This window comes from Saimiri boliviensis, chromosome 17 (genome assembly GCF_048565385.1).
Source record: "Saimiri boliviensis isolate mSaiBol1 chromosome 17, mSaiBol1.pri, whole genome shotgun sequence".
Classification (NCBI taxonomy): domain Eukaryota; kingdom Metazoa; phylum Chordata; class Mammalia; order Primates; family Cebidae; genus Saimiri; species Saimiri boliviensis.
The window spans coordinates 19,503,934-19,523,432 of NC_133465.1; the positions used below are offsets into that span (position 1 = coordinate 19,503,934).

General features: G+C 42.6%; 1 protein-coding gene and 1 pseudogene across 8 annotated transcripts in view; both read left to right on the top strand.

The window, feature by feature from the left end:
• SPECC1 (sperm antigen with calponin homology and coiled-coil domains 1) overlaps nt 1-19,499 on the top strand; it is a 326,271-nt gene that overhangs the window by 283,519 nt on the left and 23,253 nt on the right. The gene's annotated exons all lie outside the window — the stretch shown is intronic.
• On the top strand, nt 17,032-17,130 carry LOC120366998 (U6 spliceosomal RNA; annotated as a pseudogene).

Below are 19,499 nucleotides of genomic sequence, written 5' to 3' on the forward strand. Positions count from 1 at the left end.
TAGAAGCAACAAGCAAGGAGGAAGAGTGGAATTAATGGAAATCAGGTAGCCAACTTAACAGAAAGGCGGAAGAGGAAAGGAGGAGAATATTTCAGAGAAGTGTTTCTCCAGAGGCCTGAGTGTGGTCCTGAGGACAGAAGATGGCAGGGAATATCTGGGATCTGAGCTGAGAGCACAGAGAAGACCTGCTTTCAGGATGCTGAGGAAGAACTGGAGGCCCCTCCTGAGCCATGCCTGCCTTTGGGTGCTGGAAGTGAACTTTTGGAAGTGGACTTAGCCAGGGGGGCAGAGGTGTTGACCACAGGCCCATGCTTGCAAGGCAACCAGACCCTGTGTCACGATGCCAAAGCCAGGGAACCTCAGGGAGGAAAAGCAGTGAGTAGGGACTCTTGAGTGTTTGTCAAGTGAAAATAGAGGAAGCAAGAAAGATGGGGCCCTACCCTCTCCTGAGATGTGAATCTTCTGTGATTCTGTCTCCAGGGAGATGCTGTGCAGCATCCACCTTAACATCTTTGAGACAGAGCCATCCTCTTGCCATGGGAAGGCTCTTGCCCACAGAGAAGTAAAGCAAAGGGCACTGCTTCCTAGACCAGTTCACTGTGGCCGCTGTCTCCTCATTCCCGGTCTCAAATCGTCAGAACCTTCAGCATGGATAAAGAGTGAGAGGAGCACTTAAACAGTGAATTATTCCAAATCTCCAAATTTAATCCAATTCTGATTAAAATTCCAACATACTTCCTTTATTCTTGAACTTAACAAAATAATTTAAAATTGACCTGGAAGAATAAGTAAATAAGAAGAGCTAATGAAGTTTAGAGAAGGAGTGCTGATTAAAGTGGGTTGCCCTGCCTGATTGGAAAGATGTTATGAAGCCACACAGAGGAGGCTCCCTTCACATGCCATTCCACCCACTCTAGCATTGCAGAAAGGAAGACGCAGTCAAAACAGCCATGAGTGTGGCCTCTGCAGCTCATGTTTCAGAATAGTAATGACAGTGAATTGAGTGGGTGGAGGAGATCTGCATTCTTTTTTAATCTTAAAAGATAAGCAGAGGTTGTCAGATTTGGGAGACAATGGGCTATATAAAATCTTAAGTAGCAAAAGTAAATGATTGGCTGGGTGTGTGTGGTGGCTCACACCTGTAATTTCAGCACTTTCAGAGGCCGAGGAAGGAGGATTGCTTGACCTCAGGGTTCAAGACAAGCCTGGGCAACGTAGTGAGACCCCCAGCTCTAAGAAAAGATGGAAAAAAAAAAAAATAAGCCAGGCATGGTGGCTTGCACTTGTAGTCCCAGCTACTTGGGAGGCTGAGGTGGGAGAATCACTTGAGCACTGGAGATTGCGACTGCAGTGAGCCCTAATCATACCAATGCACTTCAACCTGAGCAGCAGAGCCAGATCCTATCTCAGAAAAGCAAACAAACAAAAAAAATGATTAAAGCAATAATATGAACAGGAGCAGAAATGGAAAGGAGTTCCAAGGAATCCCAGAGTTATTTGCTTGAGGGACAAAAGGTGGCTTTCCACTGCCACAGAGATGTGATTCACCCCTTCACAACAAGTATAAAAGAAGTCAAGTCTGGTGTTCTGAATGTGTATAGCTGTAGAGCAAACCACCCCGAAATACAGTGGATTAGAATAACATCTTCATTAACCTCATGGATTAAGAGTCTTTAATTTTTACCAGTTTGATGAGTAAAAATGGTATTTTACCATTTTTATTTTCTGGTGAGACTGAACACCCCCTGGCTGTTGGTTTGGACCTGGAGAGACACAAGCAAATCCTCTGCTCCATGTTATCACATTGCCTTTTTCCCAACTTTTTGTTAATGGGTCTTGCCACCAGATTAATTGCCCTAAGTTCTCTTCTTTGGATTGTTTATTCAGGTGTTGTTCAGTCACTGTTATTTGTCGTCCCCTTGGCAAACTTAAAAAATTTGAAGTTAGTATTGCCAAGTTAAATTGCATTTGTGGGGTTCTGTATTCACTGTTTCTTTCTTTCTGTTTCTGCAATTGCTGTTTAAGGGAAAGATTCATTCGTTCCACAATAGCCTGTGCCTGAGAATTACATGGGATACCTGTAATATGAGTAACGTTCCATTGTTTAAAAATACTGCTAAGGAATGACTAACATATTCTGGGGTAGTAATCCGTTTTTATGGAAGAGGGAGTTCCCGTAATGGCAAAACACTGTATTAGATGTCATTTGACACAAGCTGATGATTCACCAGTTTGCCAGGTTGCCCAAACAAAATGAGAAAAAGTATTTACACATACATGTACATTTGCTAACTTTCCAAAAGATGAAACATGGATCACATCCATCTGCCACAAAGAGTTTGGTTCTAACCCCTGAGGGTTTACACCTCCTGAATTTGAGGGAGAATTGACTGACTGACAAGTTAAACAGGTTTGAATAATCCTTTTAGCTTCTTTCCAGGTTAGATGATATTGGCTTCTCAGCCCTGCTGCATTTAGATGAGTCAGTGTATGAAAATGTTGAGCATCAGATAAAACTGCAGTCGCTAGCCACTGCAGACTAGTGGCTAGTGTTATGTTAGAGGCCCTGGAAGAATAGTGTGAGCTCTAATATGAGTCATGTAAAAGGGATGCATTCTATTTCTTTCTTCTGTTTGTAATTGAGTAAATAGTTTCATAAGTTGATCATCTGTATTAAAACGCATTTGAGCACAATCAGTTAGCTGAGTAGAGTGCACAACATATGCAGAATCAGAAATTGCATTAATAGGTTTTTTGAAATTTGATAATACCTGAATGACAGCTACCAACTCTGCCTTTTGAGCTAATATATAAGGAGTTTGAATAACTTTACTTTCAGATCCTGAATAAGAAGTTTTACTGTTACTAGATCCATCTGTAAAAACATTTTCTGCATTTTCAGTGGGGTTTGATTTAGTGATTTTGGGTAAAATCCAGTTGGTCAATTTCAAAAATTGAAAAGTTTTGTTTTTTGGATAATGATTATTTAAACTGCTCACAGAATTTGCCAAATAGATTTGCCACATTACAGTATTAATATAGGCTTGCTAAATCTGAATTTTGGTAAGAGGCACTATTATTCTTTTAAGATTAAATTCATGTAATTTTACAACTCAAGACCTCCCCATTCCAATCAAAGTCACGATTTGGTCCAAATCTAGAGTAAGAGTGTGAGTGCTATTATGAGGTAAAAATAGCCACTCCACTAAGTCCTGATCTTGAATAATAACTCCGATAGGAGAGTGTTGAGTAGGGAAAATTAACAGTTCTAAAGGCTTGTTAGGATTAATTCTATTTACTTGAGCCTTATGAATTTTTTTTCAATTACTCGCAATTCCATTTCAGCTTCCTTAGTTAACTTGGGAAGGCTATTTAGACTGGAATCTCCTTGAAGAATAGAAAACAAATTACTCATAGCATAAGTTGGGATGCCTAAAGCAAGTCATATCCAATTGGTATCTCCAAGTAACTTTTTGAAACCATTTAGAATTTTTAAATTATGGATACCTTTTGAGGTGTTATAGTAGTATCTTCTACCAACATGCCCAAATGCAAATAAGGAGTCGTAGTTTGAATTTTATCTGGAGCTATTATTAACCCAGCATATTGAATGGATCCTTTCCAATGGTCATAACATTTTATAAGTAATTCTCTATTTAGTGCAGCACAAAGAATGTCATCCATATAACGAATAATACAACACTGAAGAAATTCTTTTCTGGTGGGCTCAATAGCTTGGCCCACGTAAGTTTGACAAATTGTAGGACTGTTTTAACATCCCTTGGGGAAGCACATTCTCATGATATCTTTTAGCAGGTTTTTGATTATTTACAGAGGGAATAGTGTGAATGGAAATTGCTTATAGTCCTTTTCTGCCAAAGGAATTGTAAAGAAACGGTCCTTTAAATCAGTAACAATTAGTGGCCAATGTTTTGGAATCATAGTGGGTGAAGGTAGTCTAGGTTGCAGAGCTCCCATAGATTGTGTAGCTGCATTAATTGCTCTAAGATCTGTTAACATTCTCCATTTTCCAGATTTCTTTTTTATTTCAAAAATAGGAGAGTTCCAAAGTAAAAATGTGGGAGCTATATGTCCCTTTTCTAATTGTTCAGCCACTAAGTTTTCTGTTTTCTGCTTTTCACTTTTTTATCTTCTGCTTCTTCTCTTATACTGCATAGAGAACAATGAAGTTTTCTAAAGCCTCCAGTTTTTCCTTTGTTAAGTGGCCATTGTACTTTCCAAATTCATTTATTATTTAACTATTTTAAAGCTATTGGTTCTGGAGGCTTAACAGTGGCCATCATTAAAAATAATATCCTAAACCATGCCAAGAGTTTTGTCCCTTAACTTCTAAAGCTTCCTTTAAGCCCTGTAAATTTTTTTCTAGTCCCCTCCCAGGCACATAGCCCATGTCCTGCATCATTTGTTGACTTTGGGAACTATAAAACTTCAGCTCCTCACTGCTGTAATAAGTCTCTTCCTCACAAGTTAATAGGAATCTGAGTTACAATAGGCTGAATAGTTCCAGGCTGTTCGTCAGGCCCTTCACATGGCAGGATAAGACTGCTTTGATAAACTTCTGAGGCCTTTCCTACTCTGACTGCATGAAACTGAGCATTTTGCACAGGCCATGAAGAGGGCCAGTGCTGGAGAGAAATAACTGAAACGTCTGCGCCAGTATCAACCAGCCCTTTAAATTTCTTTCCTTGGAAAGTAATTTCACATGTTGGACGTTTACCCGTCATTTGATTTACCCAGTATGCAGCTTTGTCCTGCTTATTTGTACTTCCAAATCCTCCAATCCTTTTATTATCACTGTGACCTAATTTTATATAAGGTAAAATTAAGAATTGTGCTGTGTGTTCCCCAGGCTTAGCACTCCACGGAATGGAAGAGGACATCACAATTTGTATTTCCCCTGTAAAAGCACTATCAATAACTCCTGTATGAACTTTCAGTCCTTTAGCATTAAGACTAGATCTTCCTAAAAGCAAACCCACTGTTTGTGTAGGTAAAGGCCCACAGACTCCTGTTGGTATTTTTTGTGGAGGCTCCCCAGGTAAAATACTTATTTTTTTAGTACTACACAAGTCTACTGCTGTGCTTCGGTGGTGGCGGGAGACAAGCATTGTGCAGGGATGGGGGAGTAACTTGAGCAGGATAGACCCCAGTTGGAACTGGGGCCTGGGAAAGGCCCCTCATCCCATTTCCCAAAATCGGATTCCCTTCCTTATCAAATTTTGAATGATATTGATTAGCCCAGTGTTTTCCTTTTTGACACTTAGGGCAAATGCCTGGTTCAGCACTTTTTGTTTTTACCCTTGGCTGAGGTCCTGCTCTTAAATTTTGCCTAAAATCCTTTTTATATGTCCCCTTTCTCCACACTTAAGCTCTGGGAAATGCAGCAGCCCCCTTGTTTACCCACAATCCTGCCATAGCTTGTGCTAACAAAGTAGCCTTATGTAAATTTCCTCCAGTGCCATCACATTCTATATTAGCATTATTGAATGCTAGCAGGCACAACACTATGTCCTGAGCTTCTGTATCTGCGATTGCCTTTCTTCCTGCTTTTTGTAGTCTGGCTATGAAGTCTGTATACTTTGGTCCTTGTCTCACTGTATGAAAAGATGGCATTTTTTTGCCTCACAATGTAATCTTTTCCCAAGCCCTTAAACACACTTTAAAAATCTGCTCTATGACCTGATAATCCATGGTTGCTTGATGATATAATTGAGCCCAGGCACTGTGAGCTGCTCTATAGTAGTATTAATTGGAGGTTGAGCATTAACATTTACATTAGCTTGAATATTAGCCTCATTAGCCCACCAGGTCTTAAATCGTAAAAATCAAGGAGACAAGCAAGCTCAAGTTAAGGCATCCCAATCAACAGGAATTAATCTATGAGAGGTGGCCACATTTTTTAACCTTCCCATTACAAACGGAGATCCTGGGCCATATTGGATAATTGCTTGTTTAAATTCCTTTAAAAGTTTAATAGAAAAGGCCCAAATGTTACTTGAAACTGTCCTTGCTGGTTTTGAGGATGCATTATAACAGGAAACTGCCATGCCTCTGAATCTCTGTATTTACGAGCTTGTCGAATCCCAGCCTGAATAGACCCAATTACTGCTGTGGAAGGCTTATATACAGCCACCAAGTGGCAAGTTTCACTTTTGAAAAAACTTCCAAGTCTTCCAACAGGGGAGTATCGGGTGGGTCTGGCCATCCTTCAGTAAAATACTGGGGAGGAATGGACAGCTAGACTCTTTCCTTTTCCTCACCTAATTTTTCACTCTTCTAATCTGAACTGTCTTTCATTTCCTCCTTTCAATTCTTAAAATTCTCCTCCCTCTGAATCTTCCACCTCATCCTCCATTTGAAACGGTTTTAGAGCAGAACACACCATTGCCCAACTGATCATATTGGAATGGGAATATCCTTAGCTCCTTCTTTGAATGCCTTTTTTAGAGTAGAACCCACTTTTCCCCATTCTTCTATGTCCATAGTTCCCTGCTAAGGGAACCAAGGACAGTATTTCTCTATGGCATCGAAAAGCTGTGTCAATTGGCTGGTACTAACTTTAACTCCCTCTCTTCTAAGTAAATGCCAAAGCAAACTGAGATAAGCTTCTCGTTTACTTGAACGTTGTTTTACCCTGATGCTTCCGAGCTCCCCTTAACTTACCTGGGAGATTTTTTTCAAGAGTTCTCAGGTGTCCTTCAGCATGGATTAGCTTCTTTCTCCATTACTCGGCAACCCTTCATCCTGGGTTTGAGTACCATGTTTGGGGTGCCACTCGCTGAGACCAGCTCAGTTGTGGAGACCCCAATGCAGGCAGCACTGAAGGAATTAAGAAACAGACATAAAAAGTGCAAAGCTGAGCTCAGAAGGCTGACCGCATTCTCTTCTGAGAGCCCAGAGCAGACTGACCCACGTATTTATTCTTTGTATTTCAGTGATAAGTTTAACAAGTGGATGCTCTATGTTCTTTTGTAGATTAAAGATAAACTAACCAGGTAGCCAATGTGTGTTCACTATAGGTTAAAGATAAACTAAAAAGCATTCTTTTTTTCTCTGTTTTTTTTTCCCTCTTTCTTTTTTAGAAAGCATTCTTTATTAAGGAACAATGGAGGCAGGATCATGTATCCTATGGTTTAAAAACGGGTTTAACTAGTACATGAAATCAATATGTTATTGTTCAATATATGAATTTATATCAATATGTTGTTGACCATTCTAGAACATCCTGAGCAGTTTTCTGCCTAGGGACGGCTCAGTGTTCCTTACCATTGTTTCTCAGTAAACATCAAGACCTGTTCTCAGCACTCTATCTTACAATTTTTTTTTTTCTAAACTCTCCTAGACACCTAACCAGTTTTGGAGATGGTTGGGCTGTTACTCTTTTATTAAATATCTAAGACTTCCATCAGAAAGTTTCATATTCCACTCAGAAATATCTTTAAGGTATTTATATAGGAGGGATCCAAGATGGCCAATTAGGAGCAGCTCAGGATTGCAGCTCCCAGTGAAAGCACGGAGGGTGAGTGGACGCCGCATTTCCAGATGGATTTTTATTGCCCACAAACCAGGAGATTCCTGGGCGGAGGAGCCCCACGGGTCGCTGGTGCGGTTGTTTTAGCTGGTGTGGCTATTTGGCTGGTGTAGCTGTTTTTGCCGGTACGGCTGTTTTGCTGGCATCCCAGCGCGGTGGTTCTCTGTACAAAATACACAGGGCAGGGCACCCTTTTAGCTGGCGATTGGAGCTCTTGGAGACAGAGTTGCCCATTCATCTGATTAAAAAGGGGACTGAAACAGGGAGCTAGGCCAGAAGATTCCCAGGCAAAAAAGCGCCACGAATCTCAGCACGGCTGTTTCAGCCAGCCCAGTGGGTTGCCACATGGGAAATTATACAGATCCTGGCACCTTTTCAACAGGCAACTAGAACACCTGGGAGAGAGTCGACTGTTGAATTAAAAAAAAAAAAAACAAGAAGGGCCCTTAGGCAGGGAGCCAGAATTTCATATCCAGCCATACTGAGCTTCATAAGTGAAGGAAAAATAAAATCCTTGGTGGACAAGCAAGTACTCAGATCACCACCAGGCCTGCTTTATAAGAGCTACTGAAAGAGGCACTAAACATAGAAAGGAACAACCAGTACTAGCCACTCCAAAAATGTACCAAATGGTAAAGAGCATCAACACAATGAAGAAACTGCATCAACAGGCAAAACAGCCAGCCAGCATCAAAGTGACAGGATCAAATTCACACATAACAATATTAACCCTAAATGTAAATGGGCTAAATGCCCCAATCAAAAGACACAGAGTGGCAAATTGGATAAAAAGCCAAAACCCATAGGTATGCTGTATCCAAGAAACCCATCTCACATGCAAGGATAGAAAAGGCTCAAAATAAAGAGATTGAGGAAGATTTACCAAGCAAGTGGAGAGCAAAATAAAGCAGGAATTGCAATTCTCGTCTCTGATAAAACAGACCTTAAAGCAACAAAGATCAAAAGAGACAAAGAAGGACATTACATAATGGTAAAAGGATCAATGCAACAAGAAGAGCTAACGATCCTAAATGTATACGCACCCAATACAGGAGCACCCAGATACATAAAGCAAGTTCTTAATGACCTACAAAGAGACTTAGGCTCCCACACAATAATAGTGGGAAACTTTAACACCCCATTGTCAATATTAGACAAATCAACAAGACCAAAAATTAACAAGGATATCCAGGACTTGAACTCAGACCTGGAACAAGCAAACCTAATAGACATTTACAGAACTCTCCACCCCAAATTCACAGAATATACATTCTTCTCAGACCACATCACACCTACTCTAAAATTGACCACATCATAGGAAGTAAATCACTCCTCAACAAATGCAAAAGAACGGAAATCATAACAAACAGTCTCTCAGACCACAGTGCAATCAATTTAGAACTCAGAATTGAGAAACTAATTCAGAACTGCACAGCTTCATGGAAACTGAACAACTGGCTCTTGAATGTTGACTGGATAAACAACAAAATGAAGGCAGAAATAAAGATGTTCTTCAAAACCCATGAGAACCAAGACACAACATACCAGAATCTCTGGGACACATTTAAAGCAGTGTCTAGAGGAAAATATATGGCAATAAATGCCCACATGAGAAGCAAGGAAAAATCTAAAATTGACACCCTATTGTCAAAATTGAAAGAGCTAGAGGAGCAAGATCAAAAAAACTCAAAACCCAGCAGAAGACAAGAAATAACTAAGATTAGAGTAGAACTGAAGGAGATAGAGACACAAAAAAAACCTTCAAAAAAATTAATAAATCCAGGAGCTGGTTTTTTGAAAAGATCAACAAAATAGATCACTAGCCAGGTTAATAAAAAACAAGGGAGAGACTAATCAAATAGATGCAGTAAAAAATGATAAAGGTTATATCACCACAAATTCCACAGAAATACAAACCATCATCAGAGATTATTACAAACCACTCTATGCACAAAAACTAGTAAACCTGGAAGAAATGGATAAATTCTTGGACACTTGCATCCTACCAAGCCTAAACCAGGAAGAAGTTGAAACCCTGAATAGACCAATAACAAGGTCTGAAGTTGAGGCAGCAATTAAGAGCCTGCCACCCCCAAAAAGCCCAAGTTCATATGGGTTCACAGCTGAATTCTAGCAGACATACAAAGAGGAGCTGGTACCATTCCTTCTGAAACTATTCCACAAACAATCCAAAAAGAGGGAATCCTTCCCAAATCATTTTGTGAGACCAACATCATCCTGATACCAAAACCCAGCAGAGACTCAGCAAGAAAAGAAAACTTCAGGCCAATATCCACGATGAACACAGATGCAAAAATCTTCAATAAAATACTGGCAAACTGATTGCAACAGCATATCAAAAACCTTATCCACCATGATCAAGTAGGCTTCATCCCAGGGATGCAAGGCTGGTTCAACATATGCAAGTCTATAAATGTAATTCACCACATAAACAGAACCAAAGACAAAAACCACATGGTTATCTCAATCGATGCGAGAAGACCTTTGACAAAATTCAACAGCCCTTAATGCTAAAAACCCTCAATAAACTAGGTATTGATGGAACATATCTCAAAATAATAAAAGCTATTAAGATAAACCAACAGCCAATATCATACTGAATGGGCAAAAACTGGAAGCATTCCCTTTGAAATCTGGCATTAGACAAGGATGCCCTCTCTCACCACTCCTATTTAATAGAGTATTGGAAGTTCTAGCCAGAGCAATCAGGCAAGAAAAAGAAATAAAGGGTATTCAAATAGGAAAGGAGGAAGTCAAATTGTCTCTATTTGCAGATAACATGATTGCATATCTAGAAGGCCTCGTCGTCTCAGCCCAGAGTCTCCTGAAACTGAGAAGCAACTTCAGCAAAGTCTCAGGATACAAAATCAATGTGCACAAATCACAAGCATTCCTATACAACAATAACAGACTTAAAGAGAGCCAAATCAAGAAATAACTGCCATTCACAGTTGCTACAAAGAGAATAAAATACCTAGGAATACAACTAACAATGAACATAAAGGACCTCTTCAAGGAGAACTACAAACCACTGCTCACGAAATAAGAGAGGACACAAACAGATGGAGAAACATTCCATGTTCATGGTTAGGAAAAACCAGTATCGTGAAAATGGCCATACTGCTCAAAGTAATTTACAGATTCAACACTATCCCCATCAAGCTACCAATGACCTTCTTCACAGAACTGGCAAAAACCACCTTAAACTTCATATGGAACCAAAAGAGATGCCACATAGTCAAGTCAATTCTAAGCAAAAAGAACAAAGCTGGAGGCATCACACTACCTGACTTCAAACTATACTACAAAGCTGCAGTAATCAAAACAGCATTGTACTGGCACCAAAACAGAGATACAGACCAATGGAACAGAACAGAGGCCTTGGAGGCAGCACAACACATCTACAACCATCTGATCTTTGACAAACCTGACAAAAAGAAGCAATGGGGAAAGGAGTCCCTGTTTAATAAATAGTGCTGGGAAAACTGGCTACCTATGTGCAGAAAGCAGAAACTGGGCCCCTTCCTGACACCTTACACTAAAATTGACTCCAGATGGATTACAGACTTAAACATAAGACCTAACAGTATAAAAACTGTAGAAGAAAATGTAGGCAAAACCATTTAGGACATAGGCGTAGGCAAGGACTTCATGACCAAAACACCAAAAGCATTGGCAACAAATCCAAAATAGACAAATGGGACCTAATCAAACTCCACAGCTTCTGCACAGCAAAAGAAACGGTCATTAGAGTGAATTGGCAACCAACAGAATGGGAAAAAATTTTTGCACTCTACCCATCTGACAAAGGGCTGATACCCAGAATCTACAAAGAACTAAAATAGATTTACAAGAAAAAAACAAGCCCATTCAAAAGTGGGTGAAGGATGTGAAGAGACACTTTACAAAAGAAGACATACATGAGGCCAACAAACATATGAAAAATGCTCATCATCCCTGGTCATTAGAGAAATGCAAATCAAAACTACATTGAGATACCATCTCACACCAGTTAGAATGGCGATCATTAAAAAATCTGGAGACAACAGATGCTGGAGAGGATGTGGAGAAATAGGAACACTTTTACACTGTTGGTGGGAGTGTAAATTAGTTCAACCATTATGGAAGACAGTGTGGCGATTCCTCAAGGACCTAGAAATAGAAATTCCATTTGACCCAGCAATCTCATTACTGGGTATATATCCAAAGGATTATAAATCATTCTACTCTAAGGACACATGCACACGAATGTTCATTGCAGCACTGTTTACAATAGCAAAGACCTGGAACCAACCCAAATGCCCATCAGTGATAGACTGGACAGGGAAAATGTGGTACATATGCACTATGGAATACTATGCAGCCATAAAATACGATGAGTTCGTGTCCTTTGTAGGTACATGGATGAACCTGGAAACCATCATTCTCAGCAAACTGACACAAGAACAGAAAATCAAACACCGCATGTTCTCACTCATAGGTGGGTGTTGAACAATGAGAACACATGGACACAGGGAGGGGAGCATCACACACTGGGGTCTGTTGTGGGAAATAGCAGAGGGACAGTCGGGGGTGGGGAGTTGGAGAGAGATAGCATGGGAAGAAATGCCAGATATAGGTGATGGGGAGGAAGGCAGCAAATCACACTGCCATGTGTGTACCTATGCAACAATCTTACATGTTCTTCACATGTACCCCAAAACCTAAAATGCAATTTTAAAAAGGTATTTATATCCTAGGAAAAGTTAATTTGCAATTAATAACTAGCCTTTCTCTGGGTAAAGTAATCAGCAAGTTTCTTTCTGTTTTTGCTCCACTTTTTCTCCCAAAAAGTCTTGTATATAAATTATAAATGTTAGTGTTCAGGGTGGACACCACACTCCAACCCCTTAAGAAAATCAAGATCCTTCCCTCTTCCCTGCTCTCCCTCTCCCCTCCCCTCCCTTCCCCTTCCTCCCTCCCTCCCTCCCTTCCTTCCTCCCTTTCTTCCTTTTTTATTTTTTGATAGTCTCACTTTAGCACCCAGGCTGGAGTTAAGTGATCATGGCTCACTGTAGCCCCAGCCTGCCCCGACTCAAAGGATTCTCACACCTCAGCCTCCCTGTAGCTGGGATTACAGGTGTGCACCAACATGCCCAGCTAATCTTTACATTTTTTGTAGTGACAGAGTCCCATCATGTTGCCCAGGCTAGTCTTGAAATCCTGGGCTCAAGCAACTCCTGACTCGGCCTCTCAACGTACTGGGATTACAGATGCGAGCCATTGCATATAAACTTCTCCTTTTTTTTTTTTTAAGAGACCAGAGTCTAGCTCTGTTGCCCAGGCTGGAGTGCAGTGGTGTGATCTCGGCTCATTGCACCCTCCGTCTCCCAGGTTCAAGCAATTCTCCTGCCTCAGTCTCCGGAGTAGCCGGGATTACAGGCACCCGCCATCACACCCAGCTAATTTTTATATTCTTAGTAAAGACAGGGTTTCACCATGTTGGCCAGGCTGGTCTTGAACTCCTGACCTCATGATCCGCCAGCCTCAGCCTCCCAAAGTGTGGGGATTATAAGCGTGAGCCACTGTGCCTGGCCATGACCTCCTTTTTAATCGAGGTATAACATACATGTATGCATGGGGATGTCCACGAGGTGACCCAGGTCTAGAAGGCACAGTTTCAGTCCCCCAGAATCCTCTTCATGTTCCCCTGGTTACCAGCTTTCACTTAAGGATAACAATGATGGAATGAATATCAAGGAAAATACCTGAAGATATAGCCTGTAGAATGCCTGCTTGCTTGGCTGCTTTTCATTTTCTTCTCATTGTTCTTTTGATGAACCCCTGAGTCTCAGATGAGTGATCCTTGGGAAAGGACCTTAGTGTATTAACATCCCTGGGGTGGTCTGTGTTTCTTCTTAGTTTTGGCTGCTTCTGTGAGCATTGAGGACTGTTGCCCAGCAGCTTAGCCAGATTTCACCTCCCTCTACTCTAAGGACTGAGCCAGCTTTAATTATCCTGTGGCCAAAAATGAGGCTTGTCACCCCTATCCAGGGGTAGATCCTGGTGTGAGTCCTCAGCTTGCTTCCCAGGGTGCCCAAGACTGGCCCAGCCACCCTTGCCCAACAAACTATAGTTTTTCTGCCTGGTGCCCAGTACATTGGCCCTGCCCACATTAGTACCTTGCTGCCATGGCTTCCTTGACCTCTCTGGTCACGGCAATGGGACTAGATCTTAACCCACCTGCCTGGGACCCACAGAACCTGCCTAGCTCCTGGCTACCTACAGCTGGATTCTTTTCTAGTCCAGGAAATCAGTCCCCCAGAGCCTGGTGAATGACAGCATGATCCCATCATTGCTGCCTGCCCCTCTTCCCCCACTCCCCGAACCAGCCTCCAGGCCTCAAGCTGCAGGAGCTCCTGGAGCCTGTGCTAGCCCAGAGGAAGTCCTGGCTTCTGGAGGACTGACCCCCTTCTGCTCTGTGAGGCCATTGACTGCCATCCTCAGCTTCCTCTAGGCTCACCTGAGCTCTGCTGATGAGGGTACAGCACACCATATAGCTCATAGCCTCTGTATGTGGTCCACAGGGGAACAGTAATTTAAGTGACGTGGCTTTTCCAGAATGAACTGAGAGCTCTGATAAAGCATAACTCAATTTGTGTCTTTTCTGCAATTCATCTTCCATCCACGTGGAAAGTGTGAACGATATCAGTTGTACCATATCACGTCAACAGACCCCTCGCTCCTGAAAAGATACCTTAGAGCTCACAAAAGCACACCCTAGTGACTGGAAAGGAAGCCACTTTTTTTTTAAGAACAGCAGCAGAGCAGCCTCTGAGATGCTCTGCAGGTTGCTGCTTGGCCTCACGTCCAAGATGTCCTAAGTGCACACAGCTTTTTTTTGTTTATTTCTAAGAAACCTTAATTATTACAGTTCTTTTTTAAAATCAACTTTTATTTTAAGTTCCAGGGTACATGTACAGGATGTGCAGGTTTGTTACATAGATAAATGTGTGCCATGGTGGTTTGCTGCACAGATCAACCCATCACCTAGGTATTAAGCTCAGCATGCATTAGCAATGCTTCCCCTGGCCCTCTCCAACAGGCCTCAGTGTGTCTTGTTTCCCTCTGTGTCTCCATATGTTCTCATCATTCACCTCCCACTTATAAGTGAGAACATACGATGTTTGGTTTTCTGTTTCTGCATGAGTTTGCTAAGGATAACTGCTTCCAGCTCCATCCATGTCCTTGCAAGGATATGATCTTGTTTTTTTATGGCTGCATAGTATTTTACATGGTTTATATGTACTGCATTTTCTTTATTCAGTCTATCATTGATGGGCATTTGGGTTGGTCCCACGATTTTGCTATTGTGAATGGTACTGTAGTGAACATATGCTTGCATATATCTTTATAATGAGGATTTATATTCCTTTGGGTATATATCCAGTAATAGGATTGTTGGGTCAAATGACTGCTGCTTCTGGATCTTTGAGGACTACAAGGAACTTAAACAAATTTACAAGAAAAAAAAACAAACATCCCCATTAAAAAGTGTGGAGGCAGCAAACCACCTTGCCATGTATGTACCTATGCAACAATCCTGCATGATCTGCACATGTACCCCAGAACCTAAAGTACAATTTAAAAAAGTGGGCAAAGGACATGAACAGATACTTCAAAAAAGAAAACATTTATATAGCCAACGAACATATGAAAAAAAGTTCAACATCACTGATCATTAGAGAAATGCAAAGCAGGCCGGGCGCGGTGGCTCACACCTGTAATCCCAGCACTTTGGGAGGCTGAGACGGGTGGATCATGCGGTCAAGAGATCGAGACCATCCTGGTCAACATGGTGAAACCCCGCCTCTCCTAAAAATACAAAAAAATTAGCTGGGCATGGTGGCGCACGCCTGTAGTCCCAGCTACTCGGGAGGCTGAGGCAGGAGAATTGCTTCAACGCAGGAGACGGAGGTTGTGGTGAGCCGAGATCGCACCATTGCACTGCAGCCTGGGTAACAAGAGTGAAACTCCGTCTCAAAAAAAAAAAAAAGAAAGAAAGAAAGAAATGCAAAGCAAAACCACAGCAAGATACCATCTCACACCTGCTGGAATGGCAATTATTTAAAAGTCTAGAAACAACAGATACTGGTGACGTTGCAGAGAAAAATGAACTTTTTTTTTTTTTTGAGATGGTGTATTAGTCCATTTTCACACTGCTACACTGCTGATAAAGACATACCTGAGACTGAGAAGAAAAAGAGGTTTCATTGGACTTACAGTTCCACATGGCTGGGGAGGCCTCAGAATCATGGCAGGAGACCAAAGGCACTTCTTACATGGAGTGTAAGCAAGAAAAAAGAGGAACGAAGCAAAGTGGGAACCCCTGATAAACCCATGAGATCTTGTGAGACTTACTCACTATCATGAGAATAGCATGGGAAAGACCAGCCCCCATGATTCAATTATCTCACACTGGGTCCCTTCCACAACACTTGGGAATTCTGGGAGATACAATTCAAACTGAGATTTGGGTGAGGACACAGCCAGACTATACCAGATGGAGTCTTGCTCTGATGCCCAGGCTGGAGCAGGGGTGTGATCTCAGCTCACTGCCACCTCCACCTCCCAGGTTCAAGTGATTCTCCTGCCTCAGCCCCCTGAGTAGCTGGGACTAAAAGTACACACCACCAAGCCCTGCTAATTTTTTATATTTTTAGTAGAGATGAGGTTTTGCTATGTTGGCCAGGCTGGTCTCAAACTCCTGGCCTCAAGTGATCCACCTGCCTAGGCCTCCCAAAAAGCGCTGGGTTTACATGCATGAACCACTGTGCGTGGCCAAAAAAGGAACACTTTTACACTGTTTTTGGGAATGTAGATTAGTTCAACCATTGTGGATGATAGTGCACGCTGCTTTGAATTGTCCCCCAACTGCACTGGACTGGGAGTTGCTGGTACTCCTGATGTTCAGTTAGAATTAGAGATGAGTTCAGATGGTGCCAAGGGGACTTGGTTGGTGGTGTTCTACTCCGAGATGAAAGGGAACATCTTTATTTGGAAGTATAACATTCTTGGAACAAGTGTTAGGTTGCAAACCATAGCTGGGTGGCCTCCACCTCTGCCAACGCCAGCTGAGTTGAGGTAGGGAAACCTTGTTTATAGGGAAGAAGAGTGTCTCCTGACCATGGGCTTGTGTACCTGACTAGATTTGGGCTTTTTATAATGATTCTTTTTTAGGTAGCACACACTCCTTTTTCCTGTGTTGTTTCTGTGTGATCTCACTGCTGCAATGCCAGAGTCTGCATTCAAATATGCCTGAGCCCCCAGACCAGACAGCAGTGCAGTCTGTCTTGAGGCACTGGGCTCTCAGTGCTCTTCTGTGGGTTTCAGTCATTTTGTTTGGTTTTTCAGTCACGGCTTTTTGCCAGACTTCAGTCTCAACCTGTGACCCATTCATAGTTACAGATCAAGAATTAGTGCTCACTTTGGCAACATACATATCAAAATAGAAATGATACAGAGAAGACTGACAGGGCCCCTGTGCAAGGAAAACAAAAGAATAACTTTTTTTTTTTTTTTTTTTTTGAGATAGTGTCTCACTCTTGTCACCCAGGTGGGTGTGATCATGGCTCACTGCCACCTTGAATTCCTGGGCTCCAGTGATTCTCCCACCTCAGCTTCCCAAGTAGCTGCAACTACAGACACAGACCACCACACCTGCCTGATTTTTGTTTTTATTTATGTTTATTTTTTTGAGACAGGGCCTCACTCTGTTACACTGGCTGGAGTGCAGTGGCATGATCTCTGCTCACTGCAACCTCTGCCTCCGAGTTCAAGCAGTTCTCCCACCTCAGCCTCCCAAGTAGCTGGGATTACAGTCACACACCACCATGCCTGGCTAATTAATGAATTTCTTTTGGTAGAGATGAGGTTTCACCGTATTGGCCAGACTGGTCTCGAACTCCTAACCTGAAGTGATCTGCCTGCCTTGACCTCCCAAAGTGCTGGGCCACCACTCTTGGCCCAAGAAAACTATTCTTGACAGTGTTCAATTAACCAGCATGTGGGCACCTTCTTGGTTGGAGGAGATAGTGGCATTATCAAGCTTTCAGATCCACCTGACCCCCTCAAATGCTTCTGAAGATTTTGCAGATGAAGAACAATGATGTTTTGTATCAGAAATGATAGAGGATATGTGTGTATAAAATGTTCTCATGTTTTGGGAAGGAAAGATTTAGCAAGTGTTAAAGTGAATTTGGAAAGGGAGGGAGGAAGGGTGAGAGGGAGAACCTGGCCAGTTTGGATGCACGAATTCCTTGGGGTGGTAGCATTCACCAGTTGAGAGACCAGTGCCCTCCACCCCAGAGCCTGTTCCTGGTGGGTCTGGCCTGGCCTCAGAAAACAGGGTTCTAGTTTCTTTAACTGACAAGAAGGAATCAAAGTTTCACTGCTCACTCCTCTAGAATCTGCCCTCTCCCACCCTCAGCCTCTCCTTTCACTCTTGTCCAAGATGTGAATTGACCAAGCCACAGGGCCTCTTTCAGCAGGGTCTCCTTTCAGCGCTGCCAGCAGTGCTGACATCCATGCTGCGGCTGTCCTGCCTGGTGCGCTCTCCTCTCCTCTCCTCACCCTTCCCTGACGGCAGTGTCCACAGCAAACGGGACATGTGCTTCAGAGGCGAATGGAGCTGGCATTCTGGCCCTGCCTCTGGCACTAGAAATACTTCTTTTTGCTCTGGCTTTCTCATCTGTAAAATGGGTATAATACTAGTCACTGTGCATGGCTGTAAATGAGAAAATACACAGTGACAGGCCCATCAAAGGCACTCTGCAAATGCCACTGCCCTTCCCAGCCCACCGTTTGTGGAGCTTCATATTTAAGGGACTCCTTTTTTTTTTTTTTTTTGGAGACAGGGTTTCACTCTGTCGTGCAGGCGGGAGTGCAGTGGCATCCAGAGCTGAAGTAATCTTCCTGCTTTAGCCTCCCAAGTAACTGGGACCACAGGCATTCGCTACCACACCCAGCTAATTTTTGTGTTTTTAGTAGAGATGGGATTTTGCCACATTGGCTGGTCTGGTCTCGAACTCCTGAGCTCAAGCAATCCCCCTGCCTTGGCCACCCAAAGTGATAGCGTTCAGCTTGAGCCACTGCACCCAGCCAAGGGACTCATACTTAAAGGACTTTGGTCCTGATCATTGAACATTTGGTTTTCTATTTGAAATGTGGCCTTTCTGTTGGAAACGATCTTGTATCCTCTGCATTGCTCTTGGGAAAGAACACTTCCAGGCAGGGCAATTGTTTGTCCTGTGTACACAGATGCCTTGAGGTCAACATAATATAAACATCAGCACGAGTTTGGATATAAAGCCTGGCTTTCCTTCCTCCAGGTCAGCACTGCAAGAGATGGGTTTGGAGATAGGGTCTCAGGCAACCTGTGCATGGTGGAGGAAGGAAGGGGGTGCCTGGTACTGGCAGGGGCCACAGTGCTCTCTGCCCTTCCCAAGGCTGGCTTGGCCCTCGTTGTTTTCACCTTCCCAGGGTTTGACGTCCATAACATCTGGTTTGAATGCTTTCAGTGAACTGGATGGGCTACCACCCCCACTACTGTTTTCTTCCCAATGTTTTTTTTTTTTGAAACAAAATCTCTGTTGCGCAAGCTGGAGTGCAGTGGCTCAATCTCAGCTGACTGCAACTGCCACTTCCCAGGTGCAAGCAATTCTCCTACCTCAGCCTCCTGAGTAGCTGGGATTACAGGCACCCACCACCACACCAAACTAATTTTGTATTTTTAGTAGAGATGGGATTTCACTATGTTGGCCAGGCTGGTCTCAAACTCCTGACCTCAGGTGATCCACCCATTTCAGCCTCCCTAACCTACAAACCTCTTCAAAAAGTGTAAAATCAAAGCACTCACCATTTCTTCAGGAGTTTCCAGGTCTCATCA